The 12305-nt window shown below is 40.9% G+C and overlaps 1 pseudogene; it reads left to right on the top strand.

Annotated features, from left to right (window-relative positions):
* Positions 1-1211: 1211 nt before the first annotated feature.
* LOC103194578 lies at positions 1212-2008 on the top strand (annotated as a pseudogene).
* Positions 2009-12305: the final 10297 nt, after the last annotated feature.

Below are 12305 nucleotides of genomic sequence, written 5' to 3'. Positions count from 1 at the left end.
AAGAATAATAGTAAAAAGGACAAAAATATTAATAATAATAGTTGTTTTAAAATAGACAAATACAAGCAAACTAATCACCAGAAAAAGAAAGCCAAAAAGAAAAAAATAAAAATAAGAAAAGAGAGAGGGGAAAAAAAAAAATCGGTGGAAGACAGGGCAGGGCACCCAGGCTCTGTCTGAGCACACAGACTGTGATGGAGTTCCTGTGGGCCCAAAAGGTAGGTGGGAGTGGGTGATGGCCATACCTCCATTCACCAAGCAGGTGTGAGGTATAAGAGTAACAAGAGGAATGTTGTACCTTTTCAGTCTTGCAGGTCCGCAGGGTTCTTGGGGTTGCTGGAAAGCAGAACGTGTTCTTAAGCCCCAGGAATTTGCAAGAGGGCTATCTCTTTAAATATCCAAAATAGTCAAGCCACTTTTAGACCTTCAAAATGGCTACGCCCTCCAGACCAGCGAAAGTCCACAGCTCAGCCCACCTTTCTCTTCACCTTCTCTGTTTATTCCCCAGCCACCAGAGCAGTCCTCCGTGCAGTCCCTGGCTAGCAGGGCTGATTTTTAGGTTAATTCTTAAGTCCTACCAGCACTCAGGAATCTCCAAGCAGTCTGTGCCATCAGGATTGCTCAGGATTGCTGCCAGGCTGCAGCTCCATATGTCTCTTTTTTGGTATTTTCACGCAAATTCTTCTGCTAGTTGGGGTTTAGTCTACTTCTGTATCCTTCCCTTCAAGGCTCAGGGGTCCAGGATTATGTTCTATGTCTGTGTTTATTGGTTTCCCTTTTCTTTGTTGAAGAGGGTCTGTGCAGTCTTTCTGCCTAGTCCGCCATCTTGCCGGAACTCCTGCTTTACCATTTTTTAAAAAATAAAAATTATTTGGATAGAATTTTGGATAACTTAAAAGGATCTTCAGCATCTTGGTAAGAGGTTTATCATTATGTGAAGGTTTGCCAGTATTTGATTATTTTTATCTAAGAAGTAATTGAATAATTTTAAGACAAAAAAATTATTCCACCTAAAGATGCTCAGTTCCTTAACAAGGAACACGATGTTACAGTAGTCAATTTAAAGTTGAAACCTCTGAGTTGAATTTACTCCTTAAGCAGATGTAACTTAGGGCAGGGATTTATTGAAGTTTTATTTTTGTTATGACCAGGGTTTTCAAGAACATATCAAAGAGAAAAGTAAAGATTATGCTTGTGGCAAAAACTAAGCAATGAGGTGTGGTGAATCTGCAGCAGTGGAACGTGAGTGTATATTTTTGAAGTGTCTGCTTGTCAGTAGTCAGGTTTCCTTAGAGCGAGGCAGCTCACCCCGCAGTGTACCAAGCAACCTGCAGCACCCTTCCAGGAGCTATGACTGCACGTGTGTCATCACTGTCTTCTCAATAGACAGCCACCTTTTCCAAGTGGAGTATGAGCAGGAAGCTGTAATGGTCTCCATTGTGGTTGGTGTTCAAGAATGAGATACTGTTGTTTTTGGAGTGGAGAAGAAATCCGCAGGGTAAGAGAATGGTGTGGAAGATCTGTGCTTTGGATGACAGAGTCTGCATAGCGCTTGCAGGCGTCACCACTGATGGTCATCCACAGGGCCCAAGTGGAGTGCCAGAGCCACGGGCTGACAGTGAAGAATCCGGTTACTGTGGAGTGCATCACCTGCTGCATCACCAGACTGAAGCAACTTTATATGCAGAGAAATGGGCACACATCATTTGCCAACTCTACCCACATCGCCGGCTTCCACTTTGATGTACACACCTAGACTGTATCAGGCTGACCTCCTGGGCACATAACATGCCTGGAAGGCCAATGCTATTGCTCTGGGGCCAAGTCTGTGTGCAAATTCCTGGAGAAGAACTATACTGATGAAGCCAGTGCCTCAGACAACCTGGCCATTAAACCAGTTATTAAGGCCCTTTTGAAGGTGGTTGAGTCAGGTGGCAAAAACAAGCTTGCTGAAATTGCAAAGGAAAAAGAAGAAAACACAAAGAAGAAACAGAAGAAAACATCATGATGTCCTCTTATTGTAATAATTTTTAACTTCAAATCATGGATGTCCTCAATAATGTATATGCCTCTTATTCTATTTACCCAAACTGAGTGTTCAACAATAGACCTCCATGTTTTTAACCTTAAAAAAAGAAACAACTAGAGCAAAGAAAGAAACTGAAGGAGAAGGGACCCAATATGTGCTGTGCACCTACTCTGGGTACAGCTTTAGGTAATGCCTTTGCATGCAATATAGAATATTTTGAATTGGGGGAGAGTGCCTAGGAGTGCCTGGGTAGTGCAAATGATTAACATGCTCAGATGCTAACCAAAAGGGTGGAGGTTCAAGTCCATCCAGAGGCATCTTGCAAGGAAAGTCTGGCAGTCTACTTTTGAAAACTCTATGGAGCACAGTTTTATGATGGTACACATGGGGTCACCATTAGTCAGAATCTACTCAATAGCAACTGGTTTTATTCAAAATTGAAAACTCTCATTCTTTTGGGGAGAATTCTCCACTATTTCATTCTTGATAAGGGAGAGGCCCACTGTCTACCATAACCAAAAAAGGCCAGTGTCTTCCTCTCTCCATCCTTTTGATGCTAAAACACAAGCATGTGTCTTAGAATCAGCTAATCAGATACTCAAACTCATGACTTGGTATCTGAGGCAGTAGTGTGACGATAACTGGCTCTCTAGGAAAACAAAGCAAAACAAAACAAAAACCAGCCCCAACTTATAGTGTTTGCCAATTTCTGTGATATAAATAACTCCAACCTTAGCCTATTTCATGCTACAAACACCTTAACACTTAACTCAAAAAAAAATTCCTGAATACTTAACAATGGGCAGGTTTGAACCACGCTCAGTAGGTCATTGAGAGGGGATAATGCATAGACTCAGTGAGGTAAAATCTGCTGACACCATTGGTGGATAAAACTGGTCACCAAGGGCAGGAACAAGGGTCAGTGGTACAGGAGCCAGTGGAGGCATTCCAACTGACAGTTCCTGATGTTGACCTTGGCTCTCTTTTCTTTTATCTGGCTTCTGTTAAAGTCTGCTGCAGTGCAGTGAATTACTTAATATGGCCCTTCTAGCCACAGTCTTTATAACTCCCATCAAATGGTGGGATTATGCAAATGTGAGGTGCTTGTGGCCCACCAAGGGATTGATAGATTGTTAATAATGTAAATAAGGTGCATGGCACCCTTGTGGGGGTGAGCCTATGCCAATAAGGTATATGGAGGCCTAATGTGGGGATTGATCAGTTTTGCCATCCTACCAAGCTTAAAATGAGCGATCCCAGAGACAGAAAGGGGAGAATCTCACTGCCATTAAGAAAGAAGAGGCAGAAGTAGAACGCATTCTTGGGACCCAAGATCCCTGCACTAAACCCCCTTGATCCAGGAGAGAGAACTGTGACACCAGAGACAATTCTTACTGTAAGAAGCAGCAGCAAAAAAAGGGCAGCAGCAGAGGCAGCAGAACCAAGAGGCTGGCACAAGACAGAATGGTGGGCTTCCCAGACCATGGAGTGGGAAAGCTGAGTGCATTTGTGCAGAAGGCTTACTGGCAGAGTGGGGTACCTCTGGGCACTTATCTGTGGAGCTAGGTTTGCTGACCCATAGAGTTGATAAAGCTGAGTGCCTTTGGGCAGGAGGCTTGCTGGCAGAGCAGAATGCCTCTGAGCACTTATCATTGTCAGAACTAACAGAACATTATAAAACTTGCCCGAGCAGGGCAGAGGCCAGGAGCCACGGAGCCAAGAGGTCAAGGACCAGAGATACTTGTGCCTGTGGGCACTACTGAGAAAAAGCTGTGCTTTTTGAAGAACTATATCCTGAGTGGGTTCTGATCTTGGTTTGTAACCTGTTACTTTCTTAATAAATCCCATAATTGTAAGTATTGTATGTGAGTTGTGTGTGGCCATTGTAAGAAATTATCAAACAAAGCAGGGAAGTCAAAAGTGCTATGGGAGAGACAGTTGGTGTTAAAATTGGTAAAAAGATTGGACAGTGTAGGCATGTATTACCTCCACTTCATAGGAATCAGGCTTAGCCTATTGATGTTATCCTCCTCCTGTCTTGTGAAGTTGGAGGTGGTCCGATGACAACAACTTCATGCCATTTTTACACCTGTTCATTTTCTGATCCTGTTTTTCCCACCTTCTTGTCAATTCTCCAAGCATGTGAATGTTGTTGTTGTTACGTGCTGTTGAGTTGGCTCCAACTCATAGTGACCCTATGCACTACAGAACAAAACGTTGCCAGTCCTGCACCAGCCTCACAATCCTTGCTATACATGAGCCCATTGTTGCAGCCACTGTGTCAATCTATCTCGTTGAGGGCCTTCCCCTCTTTCATTGACCCTCCACTTTACCAAGCATACTATCCTCCTCCAGGAAATGGTCCTTTCTGACAACATGACCAAGGTAGGGGAGACAAAGTCTGGTAATTCTCGCTTCCAAGGAGCATTCTGGCTGCACTTCTTCCTGGACAGATTTCTTCATTCTTTTGGCAGTCCGTATTCTTCACCAGCACCACAACTCTTGTGGGTAGCCTCCCAGTAAATTCATCTAGGATAATAATAGGATAGCCTCCCAATAAATACTTTTTTTTTGTTTAAATCAGCCAGAGTTGGTTTCCATTGCTTGCAACAAAGAATGCTAGCACATTTTTAATTTATGTCTTGGGAGTAAGATCCTATAATTATTATCTCTAGTTTACACATGAGGAAGTGAGACTGCCAAGACAGTCCTATGGCCACACCTAATTTCTAGGGATATTGGGAAATGTAGTTTGCATACATGTCCAGGAAGAGAAGAATGTTGTGGACTTTGCACCCATTTGTACTGCTACATGAATCAGAGATTATCTTATGTTTGCCATTATTCATTTTTGGGTCTATTTTTTACTGAACATAATTCACACCAACAAATAGCCAAATTCTATTCCCAGAAAAAGGACCTCACACAACCACCACCCATATGTCAGTGGAGACTAGTATGTTGCTATAATGCTGTCAGTTTGTCATACCGTGGGGGCTTGTGTTTCTGTGAGGTTGGAAGCTATGCCACTGGTATTTCAAGTACCAGCAGGGTCATGCATTATGGACAGGTTTCAGTGGAGCTTCCAGACTAAGATAGATTGGGAAGAAGGATGGGGCCATCAACCACTGAAAAAATTGGCCACTGAATACCTTATGAATAGCAGTGAAACACTGTCTGATACATTACTGGAAAACTTTATGAAGATTGTGAAACACTGTCTGATATAATGCTAGTAAATGAGCCCCTCAGTATGGAAGGCACTCAAAATACTACTGGGGAAGAGCTGTCTCTTCAAAGTAGAGTTGACCTTAATGACATGGATGGAGTAAAGCTTTGGGGACCTTCATTAGCTGATGGAGGACAGCTCAAAATGGAAAGAAACAGTTACAAACATTTATAAATAATTGGAAAATGGAATGTATGAAGTATGAATCTAGGAAAACTGGACATAGTTCAAAATGAAATGGAATGCATAAAGTTTGATATTCTAGAACTTAGTGAGCTGAAATTTACTGTTGTTGTTGTTGTTGTTGTTGTTATGTGCCAATTCATAGTGACCCATCCTTGGGTTTCCGAGGCAGTATCACTACAGAAGTAGATTGCCCAACCTTCCTTCTGAGGAGTGACTGGGATTGGACATTTTGAATCAGACAATCATATGGTCTACTATGCCGGGTGTAGTAAATGAGGAATGGTGTCGCATTCATGTTCAAAAAGAATATTTCAACTTCTATTAAGAAGTACAATGCTGTCAGTGATAGGATGATATCAATACACCTACAAGGAAGACCTATTAATATGACTATTATTCAAACTTACACACCAACTACCAAAGCAAAAGATGAAGAAATTGAAGATTTCTACCAACTTTTGTAGTCTGAAACTGACCAAACATGCTGTCAAGATGTATTGATGATTATTTTTATTGGAACGCAAAAGTTGGAAACAAAGAAGCATCAGTAGTTGGAAAATGTGGTGTTGGCAATAGAAATGATGCTGGAGATCATATAATGAATACATCTTATTCACTGCAAATACATTTTTTCAACAACATAAATGGCATACATGTGGACCTTGCCAGATGGAATTCACAGAAATCAAATCAACTACTTCTGTGGAAAGAGACAACGGAGAATCTCAATATCATCAGTCAAAACAAGGCAAGGAGCTGACTGTGGAACAGACCATCAATTTCACATATGCAACTTCAAATTGAAGCTGTAGAAAATTAAAGCAAGTCCACGAGAGCCAATATATGACCTTGAGTATATCTCACCTGAATTTAGATACCACTTAAATGTGAAGAATAGATTTGACACATTGAACACTAGTGACCAAAGAGCAAACGAGTGTGGGATTATATCAAGAACATCATATATGAAGAAAGCAAAAGGTCATTAAAAAGACAGGAAAGGAAGAAAAGGCCAAAATGGATGTCAGAAGACTCAGAAACTTGCTCTTGAACAGATAGTAGCTAAAGCAAAAGGAAGAAATGTTGAAATAAAAGAGGTGAACAGAAGATTCAAAAAGTGGCTTGAGAAGACTAAGCAAAGTATTATAATGAACTGTGCAAAAACCTGGAATTAGAAAACCAAAAAGGAAGAACACAATCAGCATTTCTCAAGCTGAAAGAACTGAAGAGAAAATTCAAGCCTCGAATTGCAATATTGAAGGGTTCTAAGGGCAAAACATTGAGCAATGCAAGAAGCATCAAAAGAAGATGGAAGGAATACACAGAATTACTGTACCAAAAAGAATTGTTCGAGGTTCTGCCATTTCCAGAGGTAGCATATAACCAATAACCAATGGTGTTGAAGGAAGAAGTCCAAGCTGCACTGAAAGAATTGGTGAAAAACAAAGCTTCAGAAATTGACAGAAAAACCATTGAGATGTTTCAACAAACAGATACAGCACTGGATGCACCTACTTGTCTATACCAAGAAGTTTGGAAGTCAGCTACCTGGCCAACTGAATGGAAAAGATCCATATTTGTACCCTTTCCAAAGAAGGGTGATCCAACATAATGTAGAAATTATCAAACAATACCATCAATATTACACACAATTAAAATTTTACTGAAGATAATTTAAAAATGGTATATAGCAGTATATTGACAGGAAAATTCCAGAGATGCAAGCTGAATTCAGAAGAGAATGTGGAACATGGGATATTATTGCTGATGTCAGATGGATCTTGGCTGAAAGCACAGAATACCAGAAAGAGGTTTACCTGTGTTTTCCTGGTTATGCAAAAGTGTTCGGCTGTGTGGATCATAAAAAATTATGGGCAACATTGTAAAGAATGAAATTCCAGAACACTACACTGCTCTCGTGAGGAACCTGTGCATAAACCAAGAGGCAGTCATTCAAACAGAACAAATGTATTACATGGTTTAAAATCAGGAAGGGAGCATGTCAGGGTTGTATTCTTTCACCATACTTATTCAATCTGTATGCTGAGCAAAATCTGAGAAGCTGGACTATATGAAGAGAAGAACGTGGCCTCAGAATTGGAGGATTGGAGGTTGTTAATGAAGCACCTGAGATATGCAGATGACACAGCCTTGCTTGCTGAAAGTGAAGATGACGTGAAGAACATTCTGATGAAGATCAAAGACTACAGTCTTCAGTATGGATTACATCCCATCATAAAGAAAACAAAAATCTCACAATTGAACCAATAAGCAGCATCACAATAAATGGAGAAAAGTTGTCAAAGATTCAATTTATTTGGATTCACAATCAGCATCCATGGAATCAGCGGTCAAGAAATCAGACATCATATTCCACTGGGCAAATCTGCTGCAAAATACCTTTTTAAGATGTTAAAGAGCAAAGATGTCACTTTGAAGACTAAAATGCCATAATAATTTCATTCTCCTAATATGCATTTGGAAAGAAGATTGGGCAATCTACTTCTGTAGTGATACCACCTCAGAAACCCAAGGAAGGGTCACTGTGAGTCAGGGCCAACTCGACAGCACACAACAACAACAATATACATGTGGATGCTGGGCAATGAAAAAGGAAGACTAAAAAACAATTGATACCTTTGAATTGTGGTGGTGAAGAATACTGAAAATACCATTGACCACCAGAAGAACAAATAAGTCTGTCCTGAAAAAGTGCAGCCAGAATGCTCCTTAGAAGCAAGAATGGCCAGGCTTCATCTCATCTGCTTTGGTCGTGTTGTCAGAAGGGACCAGTCAGTAGAGAAGGACATCATGCATGGTAAAATCGAGGGTCAGGGCTCAAGCATAGCAAGGATTGTGAGGCTGGTGCAGGACCAGGCATTGTTTCGTTCTGTTGTACATAGGGTTGTTATGAGTTGGAATCAACTTGATGGCACCTTAAAAAAACAACACCCAAGTTCTATTCCCAGCAAAAACACCTCATGGGCAGCCACCATCTGTCAGTGGAGACTTGCATGTTGCTATAGTGCTGCACAGGTTTCAGCAATTGCTTCCAGACTCAGACAGACTAGGAAGAAAGGCCTGGCAACCTACTTCTGAAAAATCAGCCAATGAAAACCACAATGGTTCCATCTTTAACTGATCATGGAAATTGTGTAGGACCAGGAAGCATTTCATTCCATTGTGCATGGGGCTGTCATGAGTTGGACAGCAATAGCTAACAATAGCTAACAAGAACAATGCAACATTTAGAAAACATAGAGGCTTGTGGATAGGTGTGGTAATTAAGGCTGTGTGTCAAGTTGGCAGCCACGGTTTTGAGTGGTTTGGCAGCTAGATGTAGTTATTCCCCATGGTTAGACTATAATCACCTCCATGGTGGAATCTTCTATGAGCAGCTAAGTAGTTGCCTTTGTTGTGTGGCTTGCTTCCAGTGTATATGGAGAAGGTCTGAGGAAGGTATCTAGCTTTTGGCACATTTTGGATCCTACGTTAGGCTGAGTCTTCATCCCCAGCTCCTGAACTTGAACCAGAGGCCTGCCATGTTGCCTGATGATCTTGGGATTGTTTCTGGACTTGAACCAGTGGTCTGCCATGTTGCCTGTCAGCCTTGGGATTGTACCATTTTACCCGTCGATCTTGGATTTGTCAGCTTCAGCAACCAGCAGCTGCATGACTCAGAAGAAGCTTCTAGCTTGTGTTAGTGGGCCTGGAATAAGAGGCAGAGCTGAAACCCAAGGTCAAAAGACTTCCACCCAGCCTTGAGGAAGAGAAAGACATAGAGAGGTACATGGGAGGTACAGACAACAAAGATGAACCCTTTTGCACGTACAGTACTGTGTTGTCAGTGAAGGCAAACATCAGTATATGGGTGGATAGATGAGTGGACAGATGGGTGGACAGGCTGAACTAGTAGGTATGTCTATGAAGCAGGGAGTGTACCCAAGAACATGTATAGGGTTGGCAGACAATGGTCCTATAAGTTTATGTGTATGATCTGAATTTCCAGGTGTATAGTAGAGCTGACAAGAGGCAAGGTGGTAGTCACTGGTTGGTCACAGCGAGCTACCCAGAGGGACCGAGTAGTTGAACCTGTGGGCTCGGGACCATAGTCGCAGGGGACATCAAGGTCAATTGACATAATACACTACACTAAACATTCTACCTCCTACTTTGGCGAGTAGCGACTAGGATCTTACAAGCTTGCAAGCTGCCATCTAGATGCAACAATGGGTCTCTCCTCATCCAGAGCAAAGAAGAATGAAGAAAACCCAAAATTCATGGATACAATCAGTCCTAGTGACTGGTACACCATCCGATCTGCAGCCTATACGACTATGAGACTAGAAGAACTAGATGGTGCCCAGCTACCACTGTCATCCACTTGGAAGGGGATCTATGTAGGAGATCCTGGATAGAGAGGAAGAACAATGTGGACAAAACCCAAAATCATTTGGAGAAAAAAAAGGGGGTGGGGCAGGTTTTCTGGTCCAATAGAGCCTGTTGGAACCACTGAGACTATGGCCCCTAGCTGCCTGTCAGGTCTGGAATTGATCCCACACCTGTGGCTTCCAGCCAAGCAAAAGACAAGCATATGAGTTGAACATTTACCTGAGGTAGATACACTCCTTGGAGAGAACAATCGTGGGAGAAAGAAGGACTGCTTATGCACCGGGAGTCAACTCAGGGGGCAGGAGGGCATGGAGGGATGGACACAGGGAAGAGGTAATTGTTGGGAGGAAGTGGGAGGGGAACTGTTGCATTGTGGTAAATTGTGGTCAATGTCATGAGACAAAGTGTGTGTGAACTGCTGAATGGAGAGTGAATTTGCTATGTAAATTTTCACTCAAATCACAATTTAAAAAAAAAAAAAGCTTCCACCCAGCCTCTAGAGCCAGCACCCTGAATTTGGACTTTTAGCCTCTTAAACTGTAAGGGAATACATTCTTGTTTGTTAGAGCCACCCATTTGTGATATTCTCTTATAGCAGTACTAGAGAACCAAGACAAAAGAAATTCTTTCTTTATAATATCAAATGTAGAAAACATGGTTTTATACTTGGTCATGACAAGTTAAATACCACACTTCTATTTCTGATTATTCTTCACTAGTTGGGAACTTTATGTTATAGGGTTACAGAAGTCAAGACTAAAAGTCCATACCTATTATGGACTAGTTAATTCACTCAGTTCCCAGTTGAGATACTCTAATGCCTTCTTGCTGTCTTGCAAATGTGTGCCTTTGATCACCAAGAGCCATGGAAAAAGAGCAGGAATAGAGTACTACAAACCATTATAACTTTTGAAACAATTTCTCAAAGTTAGGTCAGTGACATCATATTTCACCTGCTCTGGGCAGCCATCCTTTTGCTATAATAATCTAAGTCACATCTTACAATCCTAGCCAATGAATAGCAAAATAGAGGAAAATAGTTGGAGAAAATGCACACTACATTTCTCATCATACTTATGAAACAGGAGCAAATTATCTTTCTTTTGAAGTTGCATGAATTTGGTCAGACTAATGGAGAGGTATTCAGTGTGTTGAAAGAGATAGTTTACTGAGTAGCCTTAAGCAGACTTCCCCCCACAGACTTAACGCATCTACAAAAAGTGAGCAATTTACTTCCTTTTCATAAAGAGAAAAGTTCTTTTGAGAGATAATTCCTTCACTTCTGAAAATGGAAAAAAATAAGAGCTATTAGTAATAGTGTGTTAATTATACCTGTATAGATTTGAGAACATATAGCAAAGATGGACAGAACATACTGTATCCTCACTTACAAACATACAAACATATGTGTGCCTCACTATATATGTGTAACATACACTTTTTTTCTATGAAATACTAGCTTTACTCATACAAATGTACATAAGTGTGTGTATACATACAAACATCTATCTATCTATCTATCTATCTATCTATCTATCTATCTATCTATTCGGAAGTAGGTGCCTCATTCTTGGAGAAAATCACAAGATCCAGGCTAGTGACTAACGATTCAGCTGAGGCAATCCAAGCTGAATAAGTAATGAGCTGCATTTGGAAAAAAGGACTGTTAAATCGTCACTAAAAGGAGTTCAAAAAATCAGTAGCAATTTCCTTCATGATTAAGCAAGTGATTAGTGATTCAGTAATCTTTCTCTCATATAATTTCTTTGGCTGTCTACAGAATTTTTACAACCTGCTCTATATGAATATACTATTTTATTGCCTTCATTTTATCTTATTGTAAATATTATATTTTGTTACAACTATTATTGGATGTGCCTTTCATCTCTTGTGATTTTCATAAAGTCACAAGAAAGCTCTACATCTGTAATTATTTCAATCAGTTTGAATACAATTGATCATTAGAATACAATTGATCATTAGATATAGGCAGAAGTAGTACTGCCAGGGAAACATGATTTAGACCCTGCCTTCTCCAAAACATCTAGAACCTGACTCCCCCAAAACATTTTTCCCTCAGCCCTTGATATTCCTGCTGAAAAGGGCATTTGAAGAATTTTCCCAATTTTCTTTTTCATGACCAAAGCTTATACATCATTTAAGACTCAGTTTGGAAGCCTCAGCCTCCATGAAGGCATCATGACAACTCTCCATCCAAAATAAACGAATTAAGTGCTTGACCTGCGTCCCGCTTGTTTCCTTAGCACTCATACTCAGCACTCTCAGTGCACTTACTGCCATGTGTTCATGGCCCCACTTCTCCTTCTAGATCATGAGCTGCTTCTTTGTGTGTGTGTGTGATTTCCATGAAAGTTTACAGAGCAAACTGGTTTTCCATTCAACAATTCATACATATTTGTTTTGTGACATTCATTGCAATCCCCACAATGTAACAGTACTCTTCCCACT

Source organism: Orycteropus afer, unplaced genomic scaffold (assembly GCF_000298275.1).
Source record: "Orycteropus afer afer isolate SDZICR_OR568_19922 unplaced genomic scaffold, OryAfe1.0 scaffold00045, whole genome shotgun sequence".
NCBI classification, from domain to species: Eukaryota; Metazoa; Chordata; class Mammalia; order Tubulidentata; family Orycteropodidae; genus Orycteropus; species Orycteropus afer.
This window is presented reverse-complemented; position numbering and strand designations above follow the sequence as displayed.